Genomic DNA, 21,620 nt, shown 5'->3' with positions numbered 1-21,620 from the left:
GAAACAATGCCATCCAAAAAAAAAATATATAAACAATGGAATTTATAAAAGAACAAAATATTGTACCAAACTTATAAAACTGTCCTGGACTTACAGTTGTATTTTATTGGTGTTTTGTTGGTGTTGGTGCACTGACGTGAGACTGAGAGGCCTGTAATTGCTAGGGTCTTCCTTCTTACCCTTCTTGAAAATTGGCACAACATTTGCCAGCTTCCAGTCTACTTCCAGATTCCTAAGATCATTGAAGAATAATTGAGAGAGTGCAAATCCCGCACATGTTCAGAGTCGGTTGGGAGTTTGTCATTCCCACCATCATGGTCCTCCCGCTCAGGGCACCCTGGGCCCTGAAGCCCATCATCAGTGTTGAAGACAGAAGCAAAGAAGGCATTAAATATCTCTGCCTTGCCCATGTCATTGTCTGTGAGGAGACCTTCCCCATCAAGTAGCGAATCTATGTTTTCTTTGGTTCTCCTTTTTCTGTTCACATATCTAAAAAGAACTTTTTTATTGTCTCCCACAGACATGGCCATCTTCAACTCTAGTTGGGCCTTGGCCACATTAATTTTCTCCCTACAAACATGAACAGCATCCCTGTATTCCTTCCTCATTTCCTGACCCTCCTTCCAGCAGTTGTACACTTTCTTTTTCCGTCTAAGCTCCAGTAGAAGATCCCTGGTCAGCCAGGCTGGCATTCTGCCCCACCTGCCTGACTTCTGATATTTTGGAATTGCCTGATCCTGTGCTTTTAGGAGGCAGTGCTTGAAGATTGACCAGCACTGATGGGCACCAATGCCTTCAAAAGCAGTTTCCCAGGGGACCTTGCTGACTAGTTCCCTGAGCATCCCGAAGTCTGCTTTCCCCATATCCAGGGCTGAAGTTCTGGTGGCAGTTTTCCTTCTGTCACCATAAATTCTAAACTCAACCTCTTCATGGTCACTATGACCAAGACGGCTGCCAATTGCCACGTCTCCCACAAGACCCTCTCTGTTCTCCAGCAGCAGATCAAGGAGGGCACCTTTCCTAGTTGGCTCCCTTAGCACCTGCACCAAGAAGCTATCATCTAGGTGCTTTATGAACCTCCTGGACTTGCTCGTGTCAGCTGTGTGGTGATCCCAGTTGACGCCTGGCAAATTGAAATATCCCATAAGGACAAGGGGAGTTGACCTCAAGGCATCTCTTAGTTCTGCAAAGAATAATTCATCAGCATTGTCATCCTGGCCGTGATCTCTAATCACAGGTGGTCTCTAATAGACTCCCACAACGACATCCCCTTTATTTGTTCGTCCCTTAATCCTTACCCAGAGGCTCTCAACTTTGCCACTGCCAACTTGAAGTTCCACCCAGTCCAGCCCATGCTTCACATACATCGCCACCCCACCACCTCACCTACCCTGCCTGTAACCTCCTGAAGAGCCTGTAACCATCTATTGCAGCACACCAGCCACAGGATTCCTCACACCAGGTTTCTCTTATGCTGATGATGTCATAGCTGTGGGACTGGGCCAAGACTTCTAGCTCATCCATTTTATTCCTCATACTGCATGCATTTGTGTAGAAGCACTTCAAATGTGCCTCCCTACATGCAGCACCTCATGGAACTGACCAAAGGACCTCACTGGCACACAGTCCCTCTGATTCTAGGGCACCATCCCTTAGTTCATCACTGGCACGCCTGGTTTTATCCCCTTTCCCCTTTGACTATAGTTTAAAGTCCTATCTATCAGCCCTGCCAACTCTCATCTGGTGCCAGGAGGCCTGGCATCATGTAGACCTTCCCGTGATCAAAGAACCCAAAGTTCTGCTGGTTGCACTGGACCCGAAGCCACATGTTAATGGGATGAGCCCACTTGTCAGCATCAATCCCCCCTATCAGAAGGACAGAGGCAAACACAACCTGTGCCCCTGATCCTTTAAGTAGCCACTCCAAAGCCCTAAAGTCCCTTTTGATCGCTCTTGGACTTCTCGTTGCTACCTCATCATTACCAGCCTGGAAGACCAGTAATGGGTAGTAGTCAGTGGGCCGTACCAGGTGCTTGACTTTCTTAGCAAAGTCTCTCACCCAAGCCCCATGGAGGCAACAGACCTTCCTGTAGGTTGGGTCTGGTTGGCATATTGGGCCCTCTGTCCCTTTCAAAAGGGAGTCCCCCATGACAATAACCCTTCTTTCTTTTTTGACAGATAATTTATAAATGTGGGGGGTAGGCTGCCTTGCCTTAGGCACCCTCTTCAACTGGGACAGGCTTTTATCTACTTCCTTGTTCTGACTGTCGTGTTCTAGACCCTCATACCTGTTATATAAGAGTAAATGGGAAGGTGAGGTGGTCACAGACAGGGCTCACCTACCACCCCAAACAGGAACCTGCCTCCATTCCCCCTCTGGGCCTAGGTATCCTCCTGCTGCCTGGCTGAGGGAACTTTTGTCTTCTGCGTGGCAGGAGACACTTGTGCTGTGGCAGGCTCCTGAGTCTGTCTCAGAGATGGTAGAGTACACCTCCACCAATTTCCCTCTCTTACTCCCTGATGCTCCTGAGCCTGCTCACCTCCTCCCGAAGGTCCGCATCCTAGCTGAGCAGCCCTTACCTGGGCACCACTCTCACAGGCATACCCCTTGCTGCTGCTGTCGGATACCTACAGGAGACTCAGGCACACCCTGCAGCCCAAGACCTGAATGGCGGTGTGTTTCCCTGAGCCTTTGTCTGAGTAGCCACATCGGTGACTGTGGCTGGAGAGGCCGCAAGAGATCTGCCATGGTTTTCTGCCTGGTTGATACCACGGCCAGGCTCTTTGCAAACAAGTTACAAGTACAGATGGGAAAGACCGCTGCGGAGGAGCAGCAAGAGGCCCTCCCTGCTCACCCTGCTTGTGCAAACTCCCATGCCCTGACGCTTCACACCCTGTTTGCCTCTCCTGTTCCCTGTGCTCCTGGTCGCTCCTGCTCCCTAGGGACTGCTTTTGAAAGGCCAGGAAGGGGTGCTGCTGGCTCCACCTATGCCTCATCAGCCTCCCTCGCAAGGGTTGCCGGGTCCTGGTGGCTCCCTTGGCTGCTTTGAGTGGCCTGGATGCTGAAAAAAAAGCCCTGTCTGTCTCGCTCCCCTGCTCTGCTGCAGAACGCATCTGCCCCGGCGCCCATCACCTCAGCAGGAATTCCCTGAGTAACAGATATAATGGATGGAAAACATTTTTTTTCTAATGTGTATGAAGTCCATTGAGCAAAAATAGTTGTAATAGCCTCTAAAAGCATTTAGCTCTATGTATACTTGTTTCTTTAAGACCTTAATTCTCTTGTACAAACACTTTTCAAAAGGGAAAACAAAGTACAACTCTGCCCCTCCATTCTCCCTCTCCTCTTGCTCCTCTCAAAAAGAAGCCTTAATCAGGTACTTAGAGCTCTTAACACTTTCAGAACAAACACAAACTTTTGAGGACAAAAGTTGATTGCTATGTATTTTAGATACATGGGATTACTGTTTTCCTTTTGTTTTTATATAATTCCAAACACTGGAATTTTTAGGTGCAACGTAAATGCAAACAGCAGCGCTGACAAAAGTAATCTCCAGTGAATATATGCTATACCATTTACAGATATTTTTTTCTTCTTTGTTTTTGTGTTCGTATGTAAAATAAGCAATGATTTTTTATTTTTAATTTAAAAAACAATGTACTGAAAGCTCAATAATCTGGATTTATGTTGCTTTACTTGTGGCTTTAAATGCATACTCTAAGTTAAGAAGCCTTGTAACCCTAGAAAAGTCTCAGAAGGGAATTCAGAGCACTCAAGATCTAAGTCTCCCAAGGAGATTTTGAGTAACCTCACAGAAAGTTTTTAACAGCTAGATCATCGGCTAGTAGTTTCACCTAAATGCCCAGATCTGTCCATAAAGTGGAATGAAACCAGACCATAAATCAGATTGTCAGGTTTAGAATCCAAAACAAAAAGACTATTCAGATGTTTGTAGATAAACGAATTATTAAATATCACCTCTTCTTTCTAATAACAACAAAAAATTCTGAAAATTTTTGAAGGATTATTGCAAGTGACAGAATGACACAGCAGAAAAGTGCCTCAAGGTTCACATTCCTGACTAATCTTAAACTCTGCATAATAACTGTGCATAACAGAATGTCATTTGTCAAGTTGTGAAGAGTATAAATGTATTCTATGGGATGGGACAATGAAAAATGTAAAACTAAATATGTAAAATATCTAATTCTAGCAGATAAGATACTTTTGACAGTGATTTGCTATTTTGTGTTGCTTATTATCACCTTTATTTATTTATTTATTTATTTATTTATGCATTTTAGATCTGCAATAGATCAACTATTAATTTAAGAGGCCATATAATCAGATTTTTAAGCAAATAGATGGGAACTGAGAATACTACACTCACTATGTGTACCTCAGCCTCTGCTTCCAAAATTCTACATTTTCCAAAACCATGCTTTATGTCAACCTTCTGTGCTTCAAACTTACATTGCACAGAGAAAAAAGATCCCCATATTTCATCAGATTTCTGCAAGTATTAAATGTGATGAAATGAATAAATTACAGTCAGCACTTTACTGAGCCCACCTACAACATCCAACAGGAGAAACAAATTTTCTGTGGTTGTACCAAGTAATAACAATGAAGCAAAAGATATGCCAAGACCTTATATGTATAAATATTGACTTGGAATTTTTTCTGCTAGACATTCTGAGATGTCATATGGAAACATGGCAGTTTACATGGCTTGGGATACTCCTTAACACCAGCCTCCAATTAGGAGCTCAGTGTCCCTGGATTTCCTCTGCAAGCTACTGGAAACTGATAAATGACTTCGAAAAGGATTTCCATTCATAGAGACCTCTGTTTTAAGAACAGCAGATAAATAGCTACAATTAGATCTAATGAATACAAACCCACAGTTAGGGGTTAGATGAAAGATCTATCTTTCATCAAGGTTTTTTTAGTGCATTCTGGTTTGTGAACATACACACAGAAATAATGGTATTTTAAATATACTTGTCATATCTAAGATGGCAACTCTCATGTGTTTCCTTTTCTATTCAATTCTAGGAAAACTACCTCAGCTTTGATAAGGTTAAAATACAATAAATATCATTTAATATTTACTATTGATATCACTGAACATTAGCAAAACAGAGGGTAGGATATAAAATGTGGACCTTGATTTATTTTGTCTAACTGTATAGACCACCTGCCTTTCAATAAATTCTTCTCAGAATGGTTTTAGCTATGAAGCATAGTATTTACAGCAGGAAATGTAAATTTCAGTTATTAATTAGTCTGTATTTAGTTCTTCTCAATCACTTTTATTTCACAAAATATAGATTCTTTCCACTTTTAAAAAAGTTTCAGAGTGGAAGTTTAAACTACTACTTTAGGTACCTTCCGTATTAGGAATTTACAAATATGTTGCCGATGCGTTCAATCTGTCTAGATATCATCATAACTGCCATTTGTCTTGTTTTCTTTTATTTGGGAGATCATTTCTTCTGCAAATTACATTGAACTGTCTGAAGATATTTAACTGTGATTTAAGAATGATTGATTCCTGTTTATTGTTTTAAGGAAGGACATATTGTTTGGGAATATTTATTTTTTTTTTTCGGTGTTGCTGGCCAAATATTTACACGTCAGTCTGTTTTTAATGTCTGCTTAATACAAAGGATTAAGGTCATAGTTTATGTAAAGTATATAGGCATACAGACAGTGCTGGTTTGAATATTTGCATCAAAAACATTATGTGGGAGTTTATCAATACAGTTTTTCTTTATGATGATGCTTGAGGAATAAGAAGATGGAGGCAGAGGTCATTATATCAAAATGAGGAGGTCAATTATTTTTTGTTTGTGAAGGGATGTAGAAAATCTACTCATACCCATTCACCAGACTAATACATTTTTTAGCAGAAAAACTGAAGGTTTAGAGTCTGATTGATATCCAGGTAAAAACAAATAAACTTCAGTCTGGATAGAGTTTTTATGGGCAGTAATTCATTGGCTTTTTCAGTATGACAATCTCAGTTATGTGATTCTTTAAAGAACAGTTTCATTTTTTTCTTACACAAGAGGTACCAACATCCTTTGTAACTCCCCTATGCTCATTTATGCTTCTGACTTAAGTAGAGAAACCCTGGGAGAATCTTCATAGAATCATAGAATCATAGAATATCCTGAGTTGGAAGGGACCCTTAAGGATCATCAAGTCCAACTCTTGACACCGCACAGGTCTACCCAAAAGTTCAGACCATGTGACTAAGTGCACAGTCCAATCTCTTCTTAAATTCAGACAGGCTCGGTGCAGTGACCACTTCCCTGGGGAGCCTGTTCCAGTGTGCAACCTCCCTCTCTGTGAAGAACTTCCTCCTGATGTCAAGCCTAAATTTCCCCTGCCTCAGCTAATCTTCATAAGTCATGCTTTGAGATTCTGAGACGAAGCTTTATAGAAGGACATCACATCTTTGTATCTGATGCTTACATATTTAGTAAGTGTCCAAGAAACAAAAGGGTTGGTTTAGGATTGTTATTGAACATATATGAAAACATCTTTCACTTCTTGTTACTGTTGGGAACTTATTTCTTAAGCCAAGTAGTGATTTGCAATCTGACATTCAGATGAATTTCATTAATTTCAGAGTAAGTAGGATGTAAAGAAATCCAGGGATGCATTAGCTGTTGCCCAGCTGAATACCACTCTGATGTGCTACTTCTTCATACTCATTTTGCTTCTGCAAATGATGCCACAGAATAAAGAGTAATGATGTGGTGGTTCCGCTTGAGTGGGCAGCCAAGCTCCACCACAGCCACTCTCTCACTCCCCCTCTTCAAAGAGGAATGGGGAGAAAATACGATGAAAAGGGCTCAAAGGTTGAGATAAGGACAAGAAGATCACGCAGTAATTATTGTAACGGGCAAAACAGACTCGGCATAGGGAGATAGTAAGATTTACTGCTTATTACTAACAAGCTAGAGAAGTGAGAAACAAAGGAAAGAACCCAAAAGCACCTTCCCCCCCCCCATCCACCCTCTTCCACCTCCTCCCCCCAAGCAGCGCAGAGGAACGGGTGAATGGGGGTTATGGTCAGTCTACAGCACTTCTTCTCTGCCGCTCCTTCTCAGTCACTCTCGTCCCCTGTGCTGTGGGGTCCCACCCACGGGATATAGTCCTTGATGAACTGATCCGGCGTGGGCTTCCCACAGGCAGCAGCTCTTCCAGAACTGCTCCCGATATGGGTCTGTACCATGGGGTCCATCCCTCAGGAGAAAACTGCTCCAACCTGGGTTCCCCATTGGCAGCAGCTCCTGCCAGGTCACCTGCTCCTGCGTGGGCTCCTCTCCACAGGCTACAGGTCCGGCCTGGAATCTGCTCCGGCAGGGGTCTTCCACAGGCGGCAGCCTCCATCGGTGCAGGGCCACCTGCTCCACCGTGGTCTCCTCCACGGGCTGCAGCGTGGAACCCTGCTCCACCGTGGTACTCCATGGGCTGCAGGGGGACATCCTGCTTCACCATGGTCCTCACCACAGGCCACAGGGGACTTCTGCTCCGGTGCCTGGAGCACCTCTCCCCCTTTTTCTTCACTGACCTTGGCACCTGCAAGGCTGTTCCTCACTCCTCTCACTCTCCCAGCTGCTGTGTGGCGCAGTGTTTTTTTCCCTGTCTTAAATATGCTCTCACAGAGGCGCAAAACAACATCATTTATTGGCTCGGCTCTGGTCAGAAGTGGGGCCCTTACCAAATATGGGGCAGCTTCTAGATCCTTCTCGCAGAAACCACACCTATGGCCTCCTGCTACCAAAACCTTGCCACATAAACCCACTACAAATGATAAAGTTCAATTTCTACTTAGTTTATCTAGTTCTTGCAAGTAATTTCTTGTAAGACTTTAGAAAAAATGCTAATAAAAGGAAAGAATGTGTAGCTTCTTTCTTAAATGGTTTAAATTCTTGTACATTCTAGAGGACTACACAAACGTGGAGATACTGCTGTAAATCTGAAAATACTGGTAACAGAAACCACACATTTCAGGAGGAATTTAGTCCGTCAAAGAGAAATGTTAATTAATGCCACTACCTTGTAGTCTACACCAATAAGCTGTTTTAATCCCTCCTTCACACACAGGTAGAGAAAGAAAGGAGATATAGATAGATAGATAGATAGATAGATAGATAGATAGATAGATAGATAGATATTAAAAAAAAAAAAAAAAAAAGAACTGTAAATGCACATAGTTTTATGTTTATCCTCTCATAACATAAAATTATTGGGTGTTAAATGACCTGCTAAACAGAAAAGATAAGCAAGCCACTTAGGTACAGTTAACAGACTGCAAACTAAAGTTCCAGCAAAATTGTATTCTATAGGCTTAGTAGCAATACATAGGCAGCAATACTCCATGACCCTTTAATTAACATTATAAAATACTTTCACATGTTTTGGAAATTATAATTGCAAGATTTTACATAGACTAAAGTGGTTAAAATGTACTGTGAATTGTTGTGCATTGCATATATAGGTTAATAAGATCTAGCAGGAAAAACATTATGAGTTCCCATTACAGAACAAAAGCTACCTTTTCTGTTGAAGATGATTGTTCTCTATAGACTCTTAAATTTTATTTAAAAGGTAATTTCTGCTCTACAGCTTTATCTCAGATTTTATAGCAGGCTGATATTCATGCATTATATAACATTTTGAGACTTACAGGCATTTTTTTAAATGAGATTTCCTGGTGGTTAATTTTTCTGTTAGGATAAGAGGAACACATTTACATTATATTAGCCTAAATTATGAAATTATTTTTCTGAAAAATAAATTGAGATTATAACTATAATTTATTTACGGCAAATATTATGCAAGTGTGTATGTAGAGGGAAAGAAACAACTATTTAGATTAATGTTACTCATTTTCCTCAAAACTCTATGGTGCTTTTAGAGTTCTAGTACACTAGAACTTTCTAGTAGAAAGAGATTTCTAGGTGATTTTATTGGGCTTACCTGTCAAGGTTTTGATAGCCAGGGGTCTGCAGGGGTGGCTTCTGCAAGAAGAGTTCAGAAGCTGCCACATGTCAGAGAAGAACTCCAGAAGATCTTCCAGATGGCTCCAAAAGGGACCCTCCACTGGCCAGAGACAAGCTAGTGAGTGATGCTGGTTACACTTCTGTGAGAACAGATTTAGGAAATTGGGAAAAAAAATATGTTGCACAACAACAGCTGGGAGAGAGAACTGAGAAACGGCCTTGCTCACCAAGGTGAATGAGGGATAAGGAGGAGGTGCTCCAGGCGCCAAAGCAGAAGCTCCCCTGCAGCCTGTGGAGAGGCCTCTGGTGGAGCAGGCTGTCTCCCTGCAGCCCATGGGGTACCACAGTGGAGATCTCCATGCTGAAGCCCATGGAAGAGTCCACAGTGGAGCAGGTGGATGTGGCCTGAAGGAGGCTGCAACCCATGGAATGCCCTCACAGGAATACATTCCAGGCCAAAGCTGCAGCCCATGGAGAGGAGCCCATGGTGAAGCAGGAGGTCTAGTGGGAGCTGCCACCTATGGGGGACCCGTGCTGGGGCTGTTTGCCCTATTGCAGATCAACCATATGGTATGAACCCATATTGTAGCAATTCTTCAAAAGTAGTGGTCTGTAGAAAGGTCAGAAAGTTCAGATTACTTCAGAAAGGACAGCATCCTGTGGAAGGATAGGAGCATCCTGCTCCTATAGTGGAGCAGGGCAAAAGAGTGACTGTGAAGGAATGTCAAAGATAAAGTGTTACGGACTTACCTTGACTCCCATTTCCCATTCCCCTGTGCTGTTCAGATGGAGCAGGTAGAGTAGTGTTTCAAGTTTGCTTTTAGTTCTTATTGCTTTACTAGTAATAGGCAATATATTATTTTACTCTCACTTACACTGATTCTCTTTTGCCCATGAGGGTAACTGGTGTGTGATCTCTCTGTCATTATCCCAGCCCTTGATTCCTTTTTCATTGTATTTCCCCTCCCTGTTCTTTTGGGGGATGGGGGAGGGGGGCAGGGGTGGGGCGGGGTAAGATAGAAGTGTGGTGGAGCTAGCCATCAGTGTGAAACCACCACAGTATTCTGTATAATTATTGTATTTTCAGAAACATGAAAAGTTCTTGTTCTTTGCATGCAAGAAGAAGACCAGAAAGACAGACACACATAAAAGATGGAAGGGAAAGAAAAATAAAACAATAATAATAATAATAATAATAATAATAATAATAATAATAATAATAATAATAATAATAATAATAAAGATGAAAATAAGCTAACAAAATAAGAAAATTTTTTTTTTTTTTTTTACTTTCACTGGGATTTTTGTTTTGGTTTTAGTTGATTTTTTTCCATTTGTTTGTTTGCTTTGTTTGTTTGTTTTGCATGTGTCCAGTCAGAACATCTGTTGTTTTAATTTACAACCACTTTTCCTCAGTCTACTCTTTTGCCATGCAATAAAGAGCTTGGCTCTCTCTTCACAGTGGCATCTTCACAGGTGTGGGAAGGCAACTGTGAGTAGCCCCTGAATTTCTCTATTTTTCTGTGCCAGGCTGAGAATACCTTGCTTCTCCAACCTCTCCTCACAGGGTAATTGTCCCAGCCTCAAGCATCTTGGTGACACAGGACTTTCACATTTCTCAGTGAGAGAACCATGGACATAAAAGCCAAAGCATGGCTATGGCATCAGCCATACAGTCAATTGTTAACTTGCCGGATCCAGTGACTTCTACCAGAGTCCTTATTATCTGTAGAATAAAGGAGAATAACACTTGGCAGGCAGCTAAGTACCACACAGATGCTCACTTGCTTTCCCCCAGTGAGATGGAAGAGAGAATCAGAAGGGTAAAAGTGAGAAAACTCATGGGTTGAGATAAAGATGGGTGAATAGCTAAAGCAAAGGCTGTGTGCACAAGCAAAAGCAGAACAAGGAATTCATTTACTACTTCCCATCAGCCTGCAGGTGTTCAGTGACTTCCAGGAAAGCAGAGGGATCATCACAGGTAACAGTTACTTGGGAAGACAAAAGCCATCACTCCCAACATCATCCACTTCCTCCTTCTTTACTCCAGTTTTTATTTCTAAGCATGACATCATATAGTATGGAATATGTCTGATTGGTTTGGGTCAGCTATCCTTGCTGTGTCCCCTCCCAGCTTCTTGTGTGACCCCAGCCTCCTCGCTGGAAGGGAAGTGTGAGAAGCTGAAACGTCCTTGATTCTGTATAAGCACTGCTCTGCAACAACCAAAAGCATACATATGTTATCAGCACTGTTTTCAAGAAAAACCTCAAAGACAAGCCTCTATGAAGAAAATTAACTCTATCATAACAAAATCATGACACCACCTTTTTTGAGTTTAAAATAAAATTGGAACAATACATGACAACATACTTGGTTTATAATGAATCACATCAGAATATATGTTGCTTTTCTTAGGGGGTGTCCTGGTTTTGGCTGAGATAGAGTTAATTTTTGTCTTAGTAGGTGTTACAAAGCTGTGTTTTGGATTTAGGATGAGAATAATGCTGATAACCCACTGATATCAGAGACTTTTCAGCGTCTCCTACTGCTCTGCCAGTGAGGAGGCTGGGGGTGCACCAGAAACTGGGAGAGGACAGAACCAGGACAGCTGGTCAAAGGGATGTCCCATACCATGTGATGTTATGTTGAATGATAAAAATGGGGTGCCTGGCTGGGGTGGGGGATGTGGCACTGCTCCTGGATGGGATGGGCATCAATCGGTGGGTGATTTACATGTCCAATTGCATTGTGCATTACTTGCTTTGTATATTCTCTTATTATTATCATAATAATAATAATTATTATTATTCCCTTAATTTTCCACCCATTTATCTCAACCAATGAGCGCTTTTTTTTTTTTTTTTTATGATTCTCTCTCCCATCCTACTGGATGGAGTTTGCTATGTTTACCATGGCTTATGTTTTGTAAGTAAAGAAATATTTATGCACTATATTGAAAAAATAAAAGAAACAACTGAGGTTAAAATTAAATGCCACAAGTCTGTCAGTGTTGTTACAGTCTTACAGCCCATCTGCATGATTCTTGTGCTAATCCTACAATTTACCTGGTGAGTTAGGCTGGGTACTTGCCTGGTCTTTCTAATAAATAAATAAATAAATAAATAATAATAATAATAATTAATTTTCTTCAAGTGTAGGTGCCTGAAATACCCAGGAAAGCAGAAAGCGTAAGTTGGGGTTCAGGAGTGGAAGACATCATGGCCACAACATCACAAATTAAAATATCAGAATCCCAGAATGGCTGAGGTTGGAAGGGACCTCTGGAGGTCATCTGGTCCAACAGCCCTGCACAAGCAGGAACACCTAGAGCAGGCTGCCCAGGACCATGTTCAGATGGCTATCAAAGATCTCCAAGGAGGAGACTACATAACCTCTCTGGACAACCTGGGCAAGTGCTCCATCATCCTCACAGTAAAGTGTTTCCTGATGCTCAAGAGGGAACTTCCCGTGTTCCAGTCTGTGCCCCTTGTTTCTTGTCCTGTCACTGAGCACCACTGAAATGAGCCAGACTCTGTCTTCACTGCACTCCCCCGTCAGGTATTTACAAAGAATCATAGAACCATAAAATCATGTAGATTGGAAAAAAAATCTAAGATCATCTAGTCCAACCTTTAACCAACAACTGCCAAGTCCACCATTAAAACATATCACTAAGCCCTACATCTACACATTTTTGAAGACCTCCAGGGATGCTGACTTAGCTACTTCCCTGGACAGTCTGTTCCCATATTTTACAACCCTTTCAGTGAAGATCCTAATATCCATCCTAAACCTCACCCTGGCCATTTGCTCATCTTATGCCTTGGTACCTGCAAGAAGAGACTGATCTTCATCTCACTATAGCCTCTTTTAAGGTAATTATAGAGTGAATGACCTCATGTTGCCGACAGAAGGAAGACACAGACACTCAATATGAGTGAACAGTGAACTTCAACTTTGATGGATAGCTCAGTCGTCTTTTATCTAGTTCGAACATAATCAACTCATACATATTGCAGAAACTAAGCTCAGGATTGGTTAACACTTCCCGGGCTTTTCAGTCTGGTCCTCCTTCTTTTGGCTACCTGTCCCGCCTTAGGGACTTTCCCGATCGCCCAAGGGCATCGTGTCCTTGAGCCTGATTGGCTCTCAGCCAGCTGCATACGTGCCCAGGCTCATGTGAATTGAGTACGGTGCTTCACTAGCCCATTGTCTCCCAACAGCTCAACATTCACATGTCCTGCCTCACTTAACCATTCCTCCACAACCTCATATATGAATAAGATCCCTCATGAGCCTTCCCTTCTCTAGGCTGAACAGTCCCAGCTCCCTCAGCCTTTCCTCACAGGAGAGAAGTTCCAGCCCTTTAACCCTTCTTGGCCCTTCATTCAACTCTCTCCAGTATGTCCATGTCTCTCTGCTACGGGGGCAGGTGGTGGGAGCAGCAGAACTAGCCAAAGCAGTCAAGATATTTGCTTCACCATTGCTGAGCAGAGAGGAAGGATCACCTCCCTCAAACTGTTGGTAATACTGTGCCTAAAACAAGACAGGATACCATTAACCTTCATTGCAGTAAGGACATATTGTTGACTCATGTTCAGCTCGGTGTCCACCTGTTGTGTTAAAGGTTAAAGTAATTGGGAGTTATGCTCAATTAGTCATGATAAGTCTGGTTGCGTTCAGGGTACTGAACTGTCATGATTAGATTCACAAATAACATAATACTCCCTCAATCTAGTTGTGTTCCATGAACTACCACAGTCACTCTTACAGAGTTTGGTAGCATTCAGAGAGAATCACAGAATCACAGAATGGTTGAGGTTGGAAGGGACCTCCAAGATGATCTAGTCCAAACCCCCTGCTCAGCCAGGGTAACCTAGAGCATGTTACACAAGATCGCATCCAGGTGGGTTTTGAACGTCTTCAAAGAAGGAGACTCTACAACTTCTTTGGAAAGCCTGTTCCAGTGCTCTGTCACACAAACTGTAAAGATGTTATTCCTCATATGGTGACGAAACCTCCTGTGGTTCAATTTATATCCATTACCCTTTGTCCTATCACTGGCCACCACTGGGGAGCCAGAACTGCACACAGCATTCCAGGTGTGGCCTCACCAGAGCTGAGTAGAAGACGAGGATCACATCTCTGGACCTGCTGTCCACACTATTCTTGATGTAGGCTAGAATCCCATTGGCCTTCTTGGCCACATGGGTACACTGCTGGCTCATGGTTAACTTGTCCACCATGACCCCCAAGTACATTTCCACAAAGATGTTTTCCAGCAGTCAGCCCCAAACCTGTTGTGGTGCCTGGGGTTGTTCCTCCACAGATCCAGGACCTTGCACTTGCCCTTGTTGAACATCATGAGGTTCCTCCTCACTCAACTCTCCAGCCTGTCCAGGTCCCTCTGAATGGCCACACAAAACTCTGGTGTGTAAGCCACTCCACCAAGCTTTGTATTGTCTGCAAACTTGCTGAGGGTGCATTCTGTCCCTTCATCTAGGTCTTGATGATGAAGTTCTACAACACTGGACCCAGCACTGATCCCTTGGGGACACCACCAGCCACAGGCCTCCAACTCTACTCAGCATTGTTGAGCACAACCCTCTAAGCTCTGTCATTCAGCCAGTTCTCGATCCATCCCACTGTTCACTCATGGATCTTGGACCCACACTTCTGGGTCTTGCCCATGAGGATGCTTTGGGAGACAGTGTCGAAAGCCTTGCTGAAGTCAAGGTAGACAGCATCCCCTGCTCTCCATCATCCATCCAGCCAGTTATCTCATCATAGAAGGCTATCAGATTGTTTAAACATGATTTCCTCTTGATGAATTCATGTTGACTACTTCTGATCATCTTCTTTTCCTCCATATGCTTAGAGTTGGCCTCAAGGATGGGGAGTTCCATCATTTTACCAGGGATGGAGGTGAGGCTGACTGGCCTGTAGTGTCCTGGGTCTTTCTTCTTGACCTTCTTGAAGACTGTAGTAATGTTGGCTTTCTTCCAGTACTCAAGCACCTCTCCTGTTCTCCAAGACCTTTTGAAGGTGATAGAGAGGGGCTTAGAAATAATGCTTGCCAGTTTCTGCCCTCAATTTTCACATAATCTCCCCCTCCCCTATTAAATCAATGAGATTGTAGCCTTGTGACCACACACAGATCTCCAGTTTCTCCTATTTGTTTCCCATACTATGCACATTAGTATACAAACATTTCAAGGAGTTGAAATGCTTATTTCTCATGCCGTATGTGTATGTATAGGAACTCTTCAAATGTCTTTCATCCAGATCATTCCCCTGAGGGGCACACTGAAGGGCCTCACCAACATGCAGTACCTCAAAAATTGGCATGCAGTCCCAGAGCTTATCATTGGTGGGCCTGGTTTCATCCCTTTCCCCCTTCAAATCTAGTTTGAAGACCTATCAATCAGCCCTGCTAACTCCTGGGCAAAAACCCTTTTTCCCCTCATAGAAAGGTGCTCCCCATCAGGAGTCAGTAGGCCCAGTGTCATGTAGATCTTCTCATGATCAACAATACTGAAACTGTGTTGGTGGCATCAGCCTCGTAGCCATGTATTGATCAGCTGTGTTCACCTGTTCCTTTCAGTATTGATCCTCGCTAGTGGAAGGATGGAGGAAAACATTACCTGTGCACCTGATCTTTCAACCAATTGCCCCAAAGCCCTAAAGTCCATTTTGATTGCTCTTGGGCTTCTCTTTGCTACCTCATCACTGAGAACTACCACAGCTAGATTTAATGATTACTGCAATTTCTTAAAACTCTTCTGACAATTCTAAGATTCCTGGGGAGCAACTTAGTATAACCAAGTGTTCAAATCTTACCCAAAGGCATTCCAGTGGGGAGAAGAGGCTCAACTTCTGATCCCAAAAGTCAGAAGGTATCCTTCATGACGGTATCTTCCTTAACATCCTCTCTTCCTTATGCTAATTTATATCATTTTTTATGAATCGGGTGAAGCTTACTCTAGTCATGCATACCTTTGTTACGACTGGTGATAAATTTTCTCAGTTTTGCTTAAAGGCTTAGAGAAATTCAGAGAACATGCTCAGTTTGGGGCAGTTACACCTTGGAGGTAGGTAGCCTTTGGGGTGGAGATGTGTTTTGGTATTATAATGATATATATATATAATGAATATTATATATATATTCATTCATATTATTATATATATTGTATTCATATATTGTATTCATATCAATATTCATATTATTTTATATATTCATTCATATATATATTATATATAATGCCATAATGAAGTACAGCATTTTGTAAAATATATGACAGGCTGTTGGCTCAAAGTAGCAAATATGTAGCTTATCAGTTTCGTTGTGCACAAGAATCATCAAGTCCCGTCTTATCACAGAGATACATGGTGTCTCCACTCTGCTCCACACTCTGTATCATTCCTCTTAGAGTTAGCACACCAGATTCCCCTGGTGTGATTAACATCTAAGGTTGGAGGCCTAGGGAACTTTTGTGTAATGCAGCTACAATCCACCCTGGAAGCTTCTGCAGTGCTGTAGTTTTCCTTTAAAATGTGAATATCAGTTTAATTTCCTCAGTCACCTTAGGAAATTCTTCCATACAACCAGGACCCCTATATTATCTCTTTAAAGAAATAGTTTATAAAGGCAATTCAACCCAAAACATGGGTCTCATGCCATTGAATCTTCTTCTCTAGGTCCTTCTTAAGGTTCTTGTTCTGTGCATTCTAAAGAAAGCCTAGAGTAGTTAGTTTATATTTAGGATCACTATAGATTAAAACAAATGAAAATCTTTTTTCATGCGAAAGATCCATAGGACTCCCTAAGTATACACTTTTCAGCAGATGCGTATTTATTTTTAACTGGCTAGTACTGGCAGAAATTATGTACACAGTGTTGTGTTTTCACATGCAAAAACTAAAGCTGAAAAATGGACCCTAAAGAATAAAATGATAAAAAATATAACATTAAGAAGTAGTTATTGTAGCAAAATGAATAATACTATCTGGTTCAATGACTGTCTTGTGTTGGACCTATCCCAATCTTTTATATAGCAGCTGGAGACCAGTATGCTGCAGAACTGTTGCCTTCTGTAGACATTTTGTTTGGGTAACTAATAGATATTTTACATGATATATTAGCAGTTAATATATTTCCAATAATGGCAGACCTTTTTCTAATAAGTAGGAATTTCAATCACAATTTTATCAGTTACACTTGTTGTAATATTGCCTACAAAAATTTTAGGTGTTAGTAGCACTTTATATTTACTCTGTGGAATGTATTAGTCTCACATACCTGCACCCCCTTTAGCACTTTGTCTCATTGTTTTGATATTTTGAATTGTGATAACTAGAGGATTAACACTGCTGTAAGATCTAAACCAAAATTCACAAGGATGAAGCTCATGAGCTGGGCATCTCAGCTGGGCACAGGAGTCCAGCATCATGGGAACAACTCCATGCCAAGCCAGATATCTGATTGCCATACAAGAGGAGCTCAGATCTGTTTATACTTGTCCAGGAAAACAGTTTTGAGCTTGTGAGGATAATGGATTTCTTTTTCCACTAACATAACAGGCACTGTTCCTGTATTTGTTAAATCAGTGCCATCTGCGTTATATTTCCTCCCACCCTCCACAGCATTGGCATATTTTGATATTCTGGTCTGGCACACACATTTTTCTTTTTAGTTTTAATTTCGTTATTCCGTTTGCTGTATGATAAAAATAATCAACACAGTTTACAGAGATGATGCTCAGTGCATACTAAAGTTTCAGTATACCGTTCTTTTACAGAACTTCAGTTTGGAAACTTTGTATTGATACAAAGGTAATATTAATAAAGTTTAATTTTTTTTATTAATAATCCTTTAATCATCTGCCTGGAAAATCCTATCTAGATTATAAATTTGTGTCAAAAGTTAGAAGATTATCTAGAGTAAATAATTATTGTATTAATGTAATCAGTTTTATGTTACAGATGTAAAAGTGTTCTATTTTAAAATTTAAAAATATTTATGAAATGATACATGATAAGAGAGACATGGCATTTCTGTTTGGTTTCATAGGTGCTCATAGGTTTCCTTCAACCCACCCTAGAGATGTTGTATTAATCACAACCACATACCACTCCATGTCCAGAAGAAATCAGTGTATTAATGAAGTTTAGAACCAAAAGAAGACTGAGCTAAGTGACTGTTTGCCTACATGTGCTCTTCAGAGCACATATTCATAGCATATTTATAGACAATTTATTTTTTATTTGACCTTCCTGGGATAGAGATGGCATGTGATTGTGCAGAAATAGTATAATGGAGAAAATTTTATCTGATCACCAAAGTAATGTAATTATTTCAGTGATTATTGAAGGAACGCAGAAAGATAGGAGCACTTTTATTGAGTCCTTATGATACTGAAAGACAACGAGCTGGAAGAGCTCATCTCAGTCTGAAGAAGAAAGGGATTTAACCTTACATCTTACAGATTTCCAGAAGTGTAGAAAGATAAAGTACCTCCATGCAGCCCCAGCAGTTCATTCTGTGGGGCTGACCTTCTGTACTGGGTCTGGTTGGGATGGAGTTAACTTTCCCTGCAGCAGCCCATACAGTGTTGGGCTCTGCACATATAGCTGGAACAGCATTGCTATCACACCAGTGTTGTGTCTACTGCTGAGCAATACTGGCACAGCATCAGGACTCCCTCCAACCCACCAAGAGCCAGCAGCCTGGGGGTGGGCAAGAGGTGGGGAGGGGACATCACCAGGGCAGCTGACCTAAACCAACCAAAGGGATATTCTATATCATATGATGTCACGTTCAGAAAAATAAATAAATAAATAAATAAATAAATAGGAAGAATACAGAAGGGCTGGGCTCTCGTTGTGAAAATGCCTGTCCTCCCAAACAATGGCTATGGGTGTTGAGGCCCTGCTTCAAGGATGTGGTCAAGCATTGCTTGTTGGTGGGAATTAGGGAGCAATTTCTTTCCTCTGTGTTTTTGTTTTTTTTTTCTCTTTCCCTTTTCCCTTTAGTTAAATTATTTAATTAATAGTAATTTTCCCTTAGTAATTATTTTTCTTTTAATTAAACTATACTTATCTAAATACATGAGTTTTTTTTTCTTTTCTTCTTCCCCTTCACCTCCTCTTCTGATGTCGGGGAGTGAGAGAGTAGTTGTGGTGGAGTTAGCTGCCTAGCAAAGTAAAACCACCATATATTATTTTGAATTTTTCTCTAAAAAAGTGAATTTTGGTAAGTTAATGATAAATGTATAATAAACAAAATCTGTGCTAGAAGGGTTCAGGTGTTCCCTAAAGATGGTCATAATGGTTCTGTCCTGATTTTTCTCTCCACTCTTTAAACTGTATATCCTAGCTTCTTCAATGTTGAATAAGGCAAAGGAAAATAATGCAATGATGGATAAACATGAGATAGGAAGCAGAAAGGATGAAATAAGATGATTCAAAATGTGCACGTAATTGAGTTTCAGTAGTGTGCTCTGGCACTCAAGAGAATAAACTGCATTTTGAGGTGAATTAAATATAGCAGAGCCAGCCAGTCAAAAGAGGTGATTCTTCCACTATATTTAGCATTGATGTGGCCTCACCTTGAATACTGTGGATGCTCCTTGGCTCCACAATATAAAAGTATATTAAGATACATGAATGTGTCCAGAGAAGGGCAACAAACCTGGTAAAAGGGATGGAAAGCATGTCTTATGAGGAGAAGCTGAAGACACTGAGTTTGTTAAGCTTGGAGAAAAGGAGGTGACCTCATTGCTTTTTACAATTTCTTGAGGAGGGGCAGTGGAGAGGGAGGTGCTGGTCTTGTCCCTCTGGTAACTGATGTCAGGACCTACAGGAATAACACAGAACTATGACATAAGAGGCATATTTAATTAAAAATTATTTACTGTGAGGGTGGCCGAACACTGAAACAGGCTTATTGGAGAACTGGTTGATGCCCCATGCCTGTCAGTGTTCAACAGGCATTTTGGACAATGCCTTTAATAATATTCTTTAACTTGTAGTTAGCCCTAAAGGCTGTGGATGTGGTCTACCTTGACTTCAGCAAGGCTTTTGACACTGTTTCCCACTGCATTTTCCTCAAGAAAATGGCTGTTCATGGCTTGGACTGGCGCACGCTTCGTTGGGTTAGAAACTGGCTGGATAGCCGGGCCCAAAGAGTTGTGGTGAATGGAGTCAAATCCAGTTGGAGGCCAGTCACTTTCACTAGTGGCATTCCCCAGGGCTCGGTGCTGGGGCCGGTCCTCTTTAATATCTTCATTGATGACCTGGACAAGGGCATTGAGTGCACCCTCAGTAAGTTCGCAGATGACAACAAGTTAGGTGCATGTGGCGATCTGCTCAAGAGAAGGAAGGCTCTGCAAGAGGATCTGGATAGGCTGGACCAATGGGCTGAGGCCAACTGCATGAAGTTCAACAAGGCCAAGTGCCGAGTCCTCTACCTAGGGTGCAATAACCCCAAGCAGATCTACAGGCTAGGAGATGAGTGGTTGGAGAGCTGCCAGGCAGAGAAGGACCTAGGAGTGATGGTTGATAGTCGGCTGAATATGAGCCAGCAGTGTGCCCAGGTAGCCAAGAAGGCCAACAGCATCCTGGCTTGCATAAGAAACAGTGTGGCCAGCAGGGCTAGGGAGGTGATCGTCCCCCTGTACTCGGCTCTGGTGAGGCCGCACCTCAAGTACTGTATTCAGTTTTGGGCCCCTCGCTACAACAAGGACATCAAGGTGCTTGAGCAAGTCCAGAGAAGGGTGACAAAGCTGGCCCCTGCCTGGAGAACAAGTCCTACGAGGAGCGGCTGAGGGAGCTGGGATTGTTCAGCCTGGAGAAAAAGAGGCTCAGGGGCGACCTTATCGCTCTCTACAGGTACCTCAAAGGAGGCTGTAGTGAGGTGGGGGTTGGTCTGTTCTCCCACGTGCCTGGTGACAGGACGAGGGGGAATGGGCTTCAGTTGCACCAGGGGAGTTTTAGTTTGGATATTTGAAAGAACTTCTTTACCAAAAGGGTTGTTAGACATTGGAACAGGCTGTCCAGGGAAATGGTGGAGTCACCATCCCTGGAAGTCTTTAAAAGATGTTTAGATGTAGAGCTTAGGGATATGGTTTAGTGGGGACTATTAGTGTTAGGTCGGAGGTTGGACTTGATGATCTTGGAGGTCTCTTCCAACCTAGAAATTGTGTAATTCTGTGAAGTGGTCAGGCAGTTGGATTTAATGGTCTTTGAACGTCCTTTCCAACTGTTCTGTTATTCTACTGTTTTTGAACAGGGTGTTTAGAAAGAACACTTCTTGTCTGGAATTCATGTTAGATGAAATATCTACTATATTAAAAGTCTTTACACACCCAAATAAGTAAACTTTATCCTAAATCATTATTAGGCTATATAATTTTTCTGTTATTTCTGGTCTGTAATTTATTATTTTAGGAAAAATATTAGCCAGTAGTAAGAACATTAATTCTATTTAATGAGCATTTTTAATCAAGAACAATATGTTATTATGGCAGCAGGATCTTTATTTTTAGCCAAGAAGCCCAGATTGTTTAGAAGAGATTTTGCTGGAAAGTCTTTTTTT

Source organism: Anas platyrhynchos, chromosome 1 (assembly GCF_047663525.1).
Source record: "Anas platyrhynchos isolate ZD024472 breed Pekin duck chromosome 1, IASCAAS_PekinDuck_T2T, whole genome shotgun sequence".
NCBI lineage: Eukaryota > Metazoa > Chordata > Aves > Anseriformes > Anatidae > Anas > Anas platyrhynchos.
The sequence above is the reverse complement of the archived record's forward strand: the minus strand, read 5'-3'. Positions refer to the sequence as shown.